Here is a 14,166-nt window from a genome sequence, read left to right as displayed (position 1 = left end):
CAGAAGCTTCTCCTGGTTCTTTAGCGTGCCAAGTGTTTAAGCACCCATACACGGGACCTCGATTTAAAGTCTCATCCGAAAGACTGATTAGTAATTTTAGTTGGCCAGCCCGGGAATCGAACCCACAATGTCGAGATTACAAGTCTCGCGCTCTAACCGATTGAGCTATGCGGGCTGGCATCAAAGTCCTGAATGTTGTAATATCACATTTATATGCATATAATTATGCTTATAAAACAATTTTCAAACATCAAAGAATATGTAAAATATGTACTGCAGACATTTGTGCACATTATATTTGATCATAAAATTACATACATTCATTTCTTATTGAAAAATTTTACTGAGAAATTGTAGAAAATTAATTTCTAATTACCTCCCTTTATTTTCATGAAATGTTAAATTCGGTAATATCTTTATAAATAATGCTTTTTAAAATTTACAATATTGATAAATCTTAATCTGAGCGTCATATTTACGAATTTATTTTGAAACAATAAGAACACTTCTTTCCAGACAAATGTTGTTGTTATATACACGTTACATGATATACGACCGATATGTCTAGTTAAGCCGGGATGTCTTGCCCACGTGCGTAAACTGTGTCAAATTTGGCATTTCTACAAAGAGAACAATGCCAAACACCCCTACTGTCTACAACATACCAATCGCAAGATATTCTTAGATTTTTGCGAATTGGCTTTCTTAAATTTTCGCGTAGGTGTAACTATCAGAATCAGTAACTAAAAATACTGCTCGGTTTCGGCATTTCGCCTTGTAGCCATGACGTGAGCGACATAACAATTTTACAGTAAAAATTAATGTTAACAGACTGAAATCATTCAAAACTATGATTAAGTTTTTAATCTGGTCGCTGATCATTAATGAAATTGATTATTTTTAATTGACTAACAGTTTTGTGATAGCCGTGAAAAATCCATTGCACATCGCCTTTACTCGGGTTAAAAACCCACCATCGAAGTGCATCGTGTATATCAATTAGGGAAGATTGCACGTGTTTAGATAATCGGGGAAAAAACAATTTATAATAATCGCCAAATCCCGTATTAAACTCGCAAAACTATCACACAATTATACCGTTTCTGGCCGATGCTCTCATTATTTACTGTTTAGAGTAGGCGGTCTATCGCTTCGCTTACAGGTAGAAGGGTAGTATAAAGCGACGCTCTGATTGGATAATGATAATTAGCGGTCGTCATATGGGCGGATACAATCTCTGCTCTTTACATCGCTAAGTAATTACTATTTGGGAATTAAGATTTTATCGGCGATGTTGACTTCTCTTTGATCAATCGGAAGAGCGAAATTGGAATATACACGGCGAAGTTTTCGCCTGAATCGCCCTTCCGGATGAGCCCTGGGATGAAATGATAATTTGATTAATTTGTAGTCAACTCATTCCTTAGAATGAATAAAAACGTTTTGATGATATTTGGTACATGTATGTAACTTCACTGAAAAAACCAGTTGGCATCAGACCAATCTTTTTTTACAAAGTTATGGCCCCCTTACCAATAATTTTTCAACACAATTATGGCCCCTTTTTCTAAAAGTATCAACAAACACATAACAGGTAAAAATGTAGGCGGGCAGATGGCCTGCTACTGTGTGCAACAATTCTTTAGTGATGTCAACAAAATTTTAGCAAAATGATCATTATCAAGTGCCCTGGGGCATTTTTGACAGGATTTTGTAATGTGATCATATTTTGCATAGTTTTTGCACTTTGTTGTTGTTTTTTTCCACAGATGTAATAGTGGCAGAAAACCTGTGTTTTTGACAGTTTCCTGTCACTTTATTTTTTTTAAATAAAATATTATTTTGTTTGCTTAATAAAATGAGGTTAGACATCTGTTGCAAAGTAAACAATTATTGCCTCAATGTTTACTAAAGAAAAGATGTTTCCCATATTGTCACATATTGTCCAGGTTTCATTTTAATTTACATAAGAAATAAAAAGGTAACATCATAAATACCAGAATGTAGTCTTTTCTTGTCCTCTGCATTTTTCATAAATTTACACTTTTTGTTAGATGAACTTATCAGTTCTCTATGGTGCTAAAAATGTTTTGCTTGCCTCAATCATATTAAGCCTCCCTTAGAATTACATTTTTGCCATTTATTAGGCACTGATATACTGTATGCCACTCAATTTCCCCACCCAACATTCACATTAGCATGGAATGTTATGGTTTAATTTACAGTGTTTTGAATGGTATTCCAATACTTGTATTGTCTTGTACTGTCAATGGTGTCCTACCTGAGAGTGTAGGACAAAGCCCCCCAAGACAAAAGCCCCCCATCTGTCCACTGTGTCATTTTTAGATGGGCTGCTTTTGTCGGAGAGGGGGTGGGGGCTTTTGTCCTTATTCTGTCCTGAGTAGCTTACCTGGAGATAGCAGAAAATCTAGTATGTACCTCTCTTCAAATAAAAGAAATCGAAAATTCATAATTTGACATTTTTGCGCCGAAAACAAACAGTCTGGCTCTTGGCCATTGTGAATTATTACCTTCTTTTATTACACTAAGTTATTTCTAGTAGAAGACAAATTGGGATCTTTTATCCAGAATGTACAGGGTCTCAGGTATGGTATCAATCAAACATAATTATAAATATTATATAGAATGGAGAATAAACCGCTGTAGCTTTTAAATTACTTCAAATATCTATAATTAATTGATAACATCACATATAACATCATATATACCTATTTATATATATGAGCCGCGTCACGACAAAACCAACATAATGCGTTTGCGACCAGCATGTATCCAGACCAGCCTGCGCATCCGCGCAGTCTGATCAGGATCCATGCTGTTCGCTTACAATTACTCTATAACAAGTAGAGAAACTGATAGCGAACAGCATGGATCCTGATCAGACTGTGCGGATGCGCAGGCTGGTCTGGATCCATGCTGGTCGCAAACGCATTATGTTGGTTTGATTAGAGCTACATGTATACCAGCCTTCACATTTACATTGGAATCGTGGATCCAGTACTTAACCAGATATGGCGTTTTTTTTTATCAACCATCATGACCATGTTGAATAAATTATCTTCTATTTATAAATTGGCTACTGCGTTAGTTACACCGTAGATTATATAAAAGAAAATAAAAGAAAATACACGTTTTACTGACAGTTTTGTCAACTTCCTTTCTAGAATTAAAAGATAATAGATTTACATTTTAATCCTTAAAGTAGACCAGTCATTTATTTTGCACTTGACATATTTCATTTTATTTCATTTAATTCATTTCATTGTTTTGAGGTGTGTTGCTTTTACAAACCTGTAAGTTGTTTTAGGAAAACTGGCTTTACCAGTTTGTCCTAAGGTAGAGGTAAATCTGATTATTTTCAATCACCAAGGATAGAGACTATTAAAGGAATGGTAGAAAAATTGGCTTAACCTTTTGAACTGTACACAAATTGTTACGTGAAAATATTTCATACAATAGCATAAGAATTTCATGAACATGGATTAGTTGAAATATATAACAAATATATATATATATATATATATATATATATATATATATATATATATATATATATATATTATATATATATATATATATATCCAGATGTGTCATTTTATAAATCATGTATACATGGCCTACTTTGCAGACATATTATTTGAAAAAAAATAGGATTGTGCAACATGGTTGGTAATTAATAAAATACTGTTTATGGTATTAAATGCAGTTTAACATTGTTTTATTAGGACAATTAGAAAATAGGTTAGTACATTTTGTATTTTATTCTTGCTGAAATTTTTTATGCGAGAAATTAAGGAAAACAGCTATAATAGCTTTTGAAAGTTCAGTTGTGCTATGCAGATACTTGTGCTTGAAATAATGAAAGTATTTATAAGGTTTTCTAAAAATCACATTTCTCTAAGGATTCTTGCTAATTTTTAACTCAACAATTTGGGAAAAAAGGCGGGATATTGCCATGATCCACTAGTTGGTTGTCAGCATCAGCATTCAAGTTAACCTTTTTTGATAGTGATCAGAACAAGTATTCTAAGTAAGTTTAAATCAAATATCTTTGAGAAATTTACAATGAGTGAAAATTAAGGTAAACCAGGGCAAAAAATTTCTTAGTCATAGAAGACTTTGAAATATTAAATTTTAGGATAATCTGCCCTGGAAGGTCTTATGTTGGGAGGCACTTCCACTTTCATTATTATATGCCGTTGTGACATCCAATCTTTCATATGTAACAATATCACTTGTTGCTATTTGAGTAAAATAATGACAAAACGTTTGAAAAAGTATGTGTATATATCTTGTTAAATTTCATCAATGCTGTTACTTAGACATACTAAAAATAAGTTTATGAGCTTTTTATTGGACAATTCTACTTATAACTATAATATTTGTTATACACTGTAATTGTATCAAACACAGACACACTTAACATTATGTAGCTATAAGAAATGGGGAATAAGTTGGATTTTGTTCTTTTGAAATATTTGAATAATTATAATACACTGCTGTTATTCATAATTTTTTTTTCACCATTATCATTTCGTACCTTTTACAACTAAGGTGACCACTCATTCCTGAAATAAATCACCAATGGGGCACCTGAGGTCTTCCTCAAACAGTAAAGCTAGAAGGTCTGCAGAGTGAGTGTGTTGGTGTGATGTAAAACCGAAACCTGAAAAACCCAAAAACATTTACTTGTCAAAGTTTACTTTAATTTAGTTTAATAATATTTTATTGAAACTATATAATACATATAAGATATGAATAACACAAAAACAAATGTACATATAAGTATAATGCAAATGGGTTGGGCTACAAGTGATTACAACTTTAATTGGCCTGTATCCCATGATTCCATCACCAATATGATCCTTTATTCAGATTATAAAACACTGTTAATTGAACCATTTGGGAAATACTTTAAGTGTATCAGGTAAATTTGAATCGATCTGTAAATTATACTGAAAAGAATCCTGGTTACTTTGATGTTTGAATAATGTCATTATTAATATTTCAGTATAATTATCATATAGACAGGACTGCTCAGTATTATAAAACATACAGTAATCAAAGCACAGAAGGCGCTGAATTTGTTTGGGTCTCAGAATGTCAGAAAGGTGAAGGTTGTGAGATTATAAACTAATTTGTTTTTGTATAGTGCCACCAATGCTTTCCAGCGTTTTAATTGTAGTAAATTGGCTATAAGACTAATTGCAACACTGATATTCAATCCAATGTTTATTTGACTTAAACAATTTGAAGAAAAAAATGAGTTGCCTTACTGGGATTTGAACTCCGGACCTCTCGCTTCCTAAGCTAGCGCGCAAACCCCTCGGCCACGGTGAATTATATGTAAATGGTCTGAAGAAAACCAAATTATTCTAAATTAAGGTTTGTAACGACGCTAACCGATATATATAATCATGGAGCTTACTATAAGCATGTATATCTATTAAGAATAAAACAATATTAGAAATCTTCTACCATTCGGGAATTATTTTGCTTGAAAATTAATGCGTCTGTCATTTGACCATCTTTACGCAGTGATCTCCCCTGAATTTTTCGGCTTTAGTGTACATATAAAGGGAAGTAACCGCTTCAAAAAAGCGGACTACTGTCAGCATCAGGGTCTTAAATTTCGCTACCATTATTTGTTTGGTCTGACTACCCAAACAAATAAAAAACCACAGTATTTCCTAAATCCAGAAATCATTGTGAATATGTTTGGTGTTAAACAAATTTTGTATAATGTTAAAAAGGTTTAAAGCTTTAGATTTTGCATGATACATTTTTGTACTGTAGAATAAAATAGATTCTGAAGGGTTGGAGTGAAATTCTGGATTTAGTTCTTTTGAGTAGATTTTCTCCTTTACAAAAAAAACCTGGGGGTGGGGGACTTTTAATAGAAATTTTACGGTATTAAAAAACCAAAAAAAACTATTGATTCATCTTGATAACAAATAATGAAGATTTAAATCTCTGTATTTTCAGGTTGACGCAATTAACGTCAATCATTTTGTCTGGTACTTGTGTACTTGAAAAAGACTAATTAATAAGGTAAGTTTTTATTTTTCCTCATTATTTTGCAATAATCTCAAGTTCTGAAAAAAGCACTATCGAGCACCTTCAATTAAACTGATTAATATAGTTATGACCATATTCAATGATATGGTAATATGTGTGAAATAAACCCAACCTTTAAAGCTGCCTCCAGATGAGCCAAAAGATTTCAAAAAAATTAAAAGATTAAATTTGATCTTAGATTTTGAGAAGATCAGTAAAAATTAAGATTTATGATTCAAGTAATAATGTACATGTTACATGTATATAGGATAAAGGACTGATTTTGCAGTATTTTTTCACAATATTACAAATCGGTCATTTATTGCAAATTAAACATGGAAATTATAAACTTTAATCTAGAAATTTTTTTTACTTTTTCTTAAAATCTCGGTACATTTTTCTCAAGTTTGATTTTCTTGAAATATTTTGGTGGCATGCAGCTTTTAATATATTATCAAAATTTTCATGAAAAGTAGCACAAATATGGAGGCATGCTGCTGTTAAAGGTGCTGTCAAGTTCATAATTTGCAAAAAGGTGTTTTACTTCACAAATTATTCATAACATTCAGATATGATTATGGTGATGGTGTGAGTTCAGCTTGTTATAGGAAATTAGCACCTATGTGAGGCTTTCTCACTCAGTTTTAATAAATGTTGCATATTAGTTTTGACAGTATATACATGTATAATATATATTGTAGTTGTTACGGTTTCGGCAGCCAGACTCTTCAGATGGCCTTATTGAATTACTTGGATTTTTGGTACCTATATATTACTTTGTAACATCGTTATGTACGGAATTGTCTTTGTCTCTATAACTCTTGTCAATTTGATTATTTTTATGCTCGCTGTCACACTTTTGTTTTCAATATTTAGATTAGACTGGGAACTTAAATTAGATTAACTTTTCATGGCATCACTGCAATCAAGTCGCAGCTAATCAGAATTCTGCCCGTAAAGTGCCTCTTAATTAGGTTTAATGTCTCTCATCTCAGAAGAAAATTGAAAAGCGAAATTATTGATGAGATAATACTGTGCACAACATGAAAGACTATTCTGTCACCTTGTATATTCCATATTTACGCCCAAATATGGCAATGTGCTTTGTTTTGTAAGTGAGTGTAGAAGTAATTAAGGTGTGGAGGAATAGGTGCCAGTATATTGATGTTTAGTTTAAAAAAGGAAATGCGCTCCTCCCACATATATCCGCACTTCAAGCAAACAACAACGACATGTTGGCTTTGATATATTCATTAAAACAGTTCCGGACATTTATATATATGCAATCAATCAATCAATTTATCAAAGTGTTTATGTTTTTTCTTATTTATTAAAAAAAAATGTTGTTTTTTTTGTTTGTTTTTTTCATGTCAGCTTCAAATCTGTGAAATGCTTGCTATATAGTTTGAGCATGCAAAATTTTAAAAGCTCATTTTAAAGGGGCTGAGCAACATTTTTACTTACCTGTTGAACATTTTTACTTACCTATTGGCTATAAGTATAATATACATGTTAATTAAACTTTTGGAAAATGTTTTACATTTTATTAAAAGTTGATTATAGGTAGGTAAATAAAGATGTCTTTTAAGCCCAGTTAATATAAATTATTGATGGCAGTCTTCCTTAGTTAATGTTGCTTGTATGTTTCTTAGTTAATGTTGCATGTATGGGTTTCTGGTAGCCATTTTAGATATACATATATCTTACAATGAGTATTTCCGACATGAAACTTTTAGCTCAAACTTCTCAAAACTTACATTAGGTTAATTGTGCTTTATAACACTTGGTTCTCATCCTTCAGGCCAATGGCTTAATGACAGACCAATCAGCTAATTATTATAGTGAACATAGGTCTCTGTTACCTTATACCAATGGCTTATCCATTCTTCTCTCTACAGGTCTCTATTTTGAGACCAATGGCTTAATCGTGGTACACTTGGCTTTATAATTAACTGTGGGCTACACTCAGGTCTCTATCTAACCTTCAAACCAATAGCTCAATATTTGTGCAACTCTCAGGTTGCTAATATCCAACCCATGGCTTATTTTGTGCCGTGTGCTGCACTTAGTTGTCTTACCTAAGACCAATGGCTTATTTGTGCTGTATGCTGCATTTAGTTGTCTTACCTAAGACCAATGGCTTATTTGTGCTGTGTGCTGCACTTAGTTGTCTTACCAAAGACCAATGGCTTAATATTCAATCAGCAAGTTAAAATTAGATATAGCCAGTTATTGTGCTGCAACGTTCAAAGCCTCGAATTATCCAATGACATTTTCTGGTCTGCTTTTCCTCCGTTATAAACAGTTTAAACAAAACAGAACTGTAAAAAGCATGTTATTTAATTATTCATTTATAAAAACAATTGGTTGTAAATGGATTGGAGACTGTGGTTTGATGAGATTTCAAGCTCTTTGTTATTTGTTTTAGTATCCGATTTATTAGTGGCCAATCTGTTCTATTTCGTTGTGGAATAGCAACAGATAGCAACATCTCTCACAAGCAACTTCGATTTCTGAAAAAAAAAAAAAAAAAAAAAAAGCAAAAAAAAACTTTGATTTCTGAAAAAAAAAACCGAAAAAAACAACAAAAAAACTAACGCTAATTTTAAAGAGAATGTCCACCAGAGTAAGTTGTTTACTTTTTGTGTGTGTGTTTTTTGTTTTTTTGTTATAATTTAAAACTTTTATCTTGTATTATCTATCTTTTATTTTCCAAGTAAACAATATTGTAAATTAATATGGATAGACAAATACATGTATTTTGCATTTAGATTTCATTTCTTTTTAAAGTTTCCTTAAGTAAAAGTTTACTATACCCACTGGGAAGTAACAGAATGTAACAGGAAGGGTTGGATGTAAAAGTTACATAAAGCTGCAATATAGTATTATGTAGGTAAACGCTTATTACTTTTTATTATAATTATGTATATTATAAATGTAACAAAAAAATGTAGTACTTTATGTATACATAACAAGTCTGGTCAGGTAAAACTTTTCGCCTCTGATCTAGAGTTAGTCATATATATAGCTATTGATTAAGTCAAGTTAGGTACTAAAACTTGCAGAGAAATGAGTCACCCACACTGAAACACCTAACAATGTGATTTATCACCGATTTATGTCTATTTCTGTCAGGTAAACCAATGACAATTCTGTTCTTCTTCAAAACTCTCCTCTTCAAAACTCCAGAGCTTAATTAGTTGTGATTGAAATACAAAAAAAACAACAACATTTTGATGTCATCTGTACTAAACCCATTACTAAAGAAGGTAAAAAATAAAATAAAGTAAGAGAGCCTATTAATTCTGAGTATTCTCTCAATCTCATAATAAAACTTCTTGTATTTTCCGATTCCAGCGGAAATCCAAATTATCGTGATTGCAACGAATGTCAGGGGAGGGTTTATGTCGGAGATGTCGGTTGCCTAGGGATACAGGTTCAGGAATTTACTAATGCATGAAGCTTTCATGCATTTCTCATAAAACATGCATTTTGTCTTAAGGAAAAAAAACAATCATGTGACAGATGTATCATGATGGTGATTGATTATAGATCTTATTTTGTCATGCTGCTGAATTAGTAATTAAAACATGCATTGATAGAAATGGTTGCCATGGTAACTAGTAAAAGAGTACTTTGGTTGTCTGCATCAGACTTAATTTGCTTATGATTTCTTAGGCTTTCTTGGCTTTCTTGGCTGGTTTTGAGATTTTGGAATTATATAAAACAAAAATCATGATTGTCAAAACCAAGCAAGAAAAAGATAAGAAACTAAGGTATTGTCTAGCCCTGTTGTATTGGACTTTCTGGAACATAAAATTTCTTGTTCATCGATAATAGACCTATTTTAAATATTTAGTGAATCATTTATGAAGATGTCTTATTTTGGAAGCGTCTTGGGGAGGGGGGGGGGGGGGGAATTAATCCATGTTTAATTATGATGTTTTCCAGACTTTTACTGCCATAAGTCATGAATACCATTAGATATTTTAAATATGGTTGTCATGGTAACGGTTTAAGCATCTTGCTTGAATTAAGATCCCTAGTGCCGGCATACTTTCTTTGTTAAGATTAAGTTACTCATTAGGGAGCAGAAGATAGCATTACATCCATATTTGGTTGACAAAAGAAATTGTTCTCGAGCACCTTTTGTTCTTTCGTCTTGAGTCAGCACCATTTTGTTTCTCTCCTGAGTCAGAATTTTATTGTTCTACCCTGAACAAACAGCTATGATAAACTGAGCTAAATATTTGTTATTAAAATATTGTGTCACATTCTAGAAATGATAATAATATTATGTAAGTTTTGCTGCACAAATTAAATTAATAAAGCAGTCCTGCAAAGAAAAAATTATTTCAAATAATTTTGATTTTTTCTAGGAAAAATTTTAATTAAAATATACAAAAAATTGTCTTTTTGTAAATAATTTCTGTTAAATTGAATACGATACACATGATGATGCTTTATTACAAAATTTTATGTCAATGAGAGTGAAAGGGTATAAATTGTAACTATGTTACTAAATAGAGACTTGGTGTTTTCATACTGGCTGATTATACAGACATTTTCACAAAAGGCCATGCACTCAGTGCCTTTGTGATTTTACTAATTAGAATATAAGTTGAACAGAATAATTTTTAGATTCCAAGATAAGATATGACATTTGTTATTTTAAGTGGGTTGTAATAGTTATAAAGTGCACGTTCATAATAATTTACAAACCTTGTCCTTTTATTTTATGTATATGTACTTAACTATGGTAGGATTCTGGCCATGACACACACTATTTTAATGCCAATTTCAAACTGTCAAAATGTTGTATATAAATACGGGTATAAGATAATGTTAAAGAAGAAAGACATTGTGTATAAGAGTATTTGATTGGATAAGTAAGGTTTTGCATTAGCAAGATCAGAATGCATGGAAGTGCAAGCTGGCCTACCTTTATATTGGTGGCAGTCAAATTACTTTTGGTTCCAAAAGTTTAATTTTAAATTTAATTTATTAAAACTTGATTACGCTATTTTTATTTTGCTCATGTTTATAAGTATTTCATATACACACATAGAATACATTATACTTTCATATAATACCTGTATGAAAGAAATATGTATGTATACTTCCTTTAAAGAGTAAAATATTGGCACATGCATGAAACCATTGAGTAGTTAAAACCAGCATAATATTCTATTTTAGAACATTTTATTCTGTTTACATACATGTACAATATTCATGTGATTAATATTAAAGAGAGACATTCTAATTGTTACAACTTGTTCTAGATAAACAACATACATGTAATTTTACCGTTTAAAGATATTGTAAAAATAACTTCATAAGATGCAGCAACCTTGAAGTTTTTGTTTTTGGTTAGTAAGTCATTTTTCAAGACGGTTGTGTTATGAAATTTCAATGGCTTTGTGGTTTTGTTTGATTTATACTTCTAAAAATGTTTACTAAATTAATGATTATTTTACATTAAAAACCTGGAGCAAAACCAGATATCTGCATATTCAGGGTCTTCTGTTTTCATTATATAAAAACCGGAAACTCGTTATTCAGGAAAGCGGACAAAAAATCGAAATAATTTGTCACTTATATTGTCTATGGAATTTTACCTCACAATTAAATAGCGGACAAATATTTCACATGTAAAAATTGAAAGAGTCTTTTTGATTTATAAGAGAAGATCACTAAATTACTAATTATGCTAATTCAATAATGTTATTCCAATTAACTGCATGCTAATTACATTCTTGAAAGAAAGGATTAATTTATTTGTTGCAGAGGTGCCATTATATTTTAGTTTCAACAAAATTCATATTCAAGATGTCTATAATTAATCAGGAATCATAAGGTTATGTAATTACAATCGTATACAAATCGTAAGAAACGAAAATTACATACATTACATAAATCATTGTTGACTTTATAAAATAAATGTTTTACAATTATGTTTGTTTTTACTTTTTTTACGTAATGGCAATAAATAAAACATTGATATCAACTAACAGTGCGGATTCAAGTTCAAAATGAATAAGTTAGCATTTAATAATTTATAATTTAGCCCCCCTTCCACCCTAGCCAGTATAAGTTAGTAAAAAACGTCCATGCCTTAAGGCTTAAACCCTCTGTAAACCGGACTCCTTGCTTATTTGGCAATTATGTTTGGCCCTAAGACCTTGGTTTCCGATTTAGTGACTTTTTAATGTATTTCATCTGTTACGATACTTTTCTGTTGAAATTACATAACATGCATGTTCTATTCTGATGATGTTCTCATACGACACATGACGAGAAGGAAAGTGGGTTAAGTCTTCATTGATTTTAAATTTCCTGCCTCAATCTCGATTTTCCCTTAATTATAGTGTAGCCTGTTTCATAAATGATCATACTTTTTAAAAGCAGCTTAATGGAAAACCGTCTCCAAGATTTGATGACATTTCGTTTCTATGGCATTTGTAACCATATGTATCATCTTCCTTCAATGCCATTTTGCTTTCGATGCTTTCGAAAATCAAGTCTAGAGAATTAATTAAAGGCATATTACTGCATGGAAGTAGAATATACATTTTGCGGTTATTTGCTTTTTTCATCTTGTTATGATGTAATTATATTTACTTTTTAATTATATATTTTAAAGGCAATGATTTAAGTTGACTTTGCTGATATTTTTAACATGGATGTGAAGTATGGGGTACTTAAGCTGACTATTAAATTAACAAAATAATATAAGACTATGCAAATGTTAATATTAAGTTGAGTTAAAAGTAATTGGTCCAGACCTACATCAAATAATTTATACCCAAATCTGAAAAAATATTTCCAGTCCTGTATGTCAAGAAACATCAGTGGTGTCCCTTTAAAAATTTATTTACTGGTTTTGTCAGCTTTCTTAACTACACTTATGTTTAAAATCTGTTTTCATATATTTTTTACATCATGTATTTGTTTTGTTAACTTCACTATTTGTAAATATTCCTACCAGCACTAGGTCATCAGAAATAGGCACGCCAAAGGTTACCAAATTTTCAAATTTTTGCAAAGTCATTTTGTAATAATAATCCTGATCAATGAGTATTAGTTTATAAGAGGCTTTGATAAATTCACCTGTGAAAAAATTTACAATGTTTATTGGTTCAAATAGACCTTTAAAAGGTTGATAAAGGTATTATTACTCTCTTAGGTAATGTTCTCCTTGATTTAAGGGTAGGGAACATCGTAAAGATGTTATCAAACTTTCATCAGACAAATATTGCCAGTACCTTTTGATCTAAATTATTACCTAGTTCAACAAGATCAACATAAATTATTTTATCTGAAAAATGGCCTTGTTGTAAATTAGAATGTAAAATTAGGTTTATGTGTCAACATTGAAATTTTATTTGTTCGCTTTTTATTAAATATTTGATTTTAAAATGTTTCAGTCTGTTGTTTTTATTTTTGATCTCACACAAACCTATTTCAGATTCTGCAGAAATTAAAATTAGAAACATATTTAAGAATGAGTAAAATAGTAATAATTGTTATCCTGAATTAAGCACAAATGTGTTTTTTTACAAACAAAATGGAATTATTCAAAATTATTTCATGCATTTAGTGGTATTTAACACTTATATTGAGTGGTTTGCCGTTGTCCAATTATACTTTATATTTTAGCCATGCCTTTACCAACCAAGCTCTTTTTCTTTGTGTAAACATCATTGTCAGATGACTTGAAAATATTTATTTTATGTCAAAATCGATTGTGACTGTGTGTCCACCCACTGAAGAAAAAAACTTTTTTATGTGCGTCTTTTTGTCCACCCAGAGACTTGGTCCAGTTGTAAAATTTCGTTCAAAGAATTCAGTTTCCTCCTAATAGGGTATTGTTTGTTTGCAAGCCAGTTTACACTGTGCTCTAATTGTTTTCCGATAGCTGAATATTTAGAAGCCAGGCTCTCAGTTATATAGAGGCTTGAAATTGAGCGTAGCAAGCTTCTCAGTGATACAGTGTATATATTAGGTATTGGATGTCTCGAAACAAAATTATTTGTCATTGTAAATAGATATTATGCCTACTTTTAAGCGAGTAAGGTTTTTAGAAAA

At 31.2% G+C, this 14,166-nt stretch overlaps 1 protein-coding gene across 2 annotated transcripts in view; it reads left to right on the top strand.

Moving 5' to 3' along the window:
* The window catches only part of LOC132740419 (uncharacterized), a 127,957-nt gene that overhangs the window by 48,477 nt on the left and 65,314 nt on the right, over positions 1 to 14,166 (top strand). For both annotated transcript variants that reach the window (XM_060728321.1, XM_060728322.1), the window contains one exon: positions 6,007 to 6,072. The gene's annotated coding sequence lies outside the window, so the exon portion shown is untranslated. The remainder of the gene's footprint in view (positions 1 to 6,006; positions 6,073 to 14,166) is intronic.

Source organism: Ruditapes philippinarum, unplaced genomic scaffold (genome assembly GCF_026571515.1).
Source record: "Ruditapes philippinarum isolate M1 unplaced genomic scaffold, ASM2657151v2 ctg1275_1_1_1_1, whole genome shotgun sequence".
NCBI classification, from domain to species: Eukaryota; Metazoa; Mollusca; class Bivalvia; order Venerida; family Veneridae; genus Ruditapes; species Ruditapes philippinarum.
The sequence above is the reverse complement of the archived record's forward strand: the minus strand, read 5'-3'. Positions and strand labels throughout refer to the sequence as shown.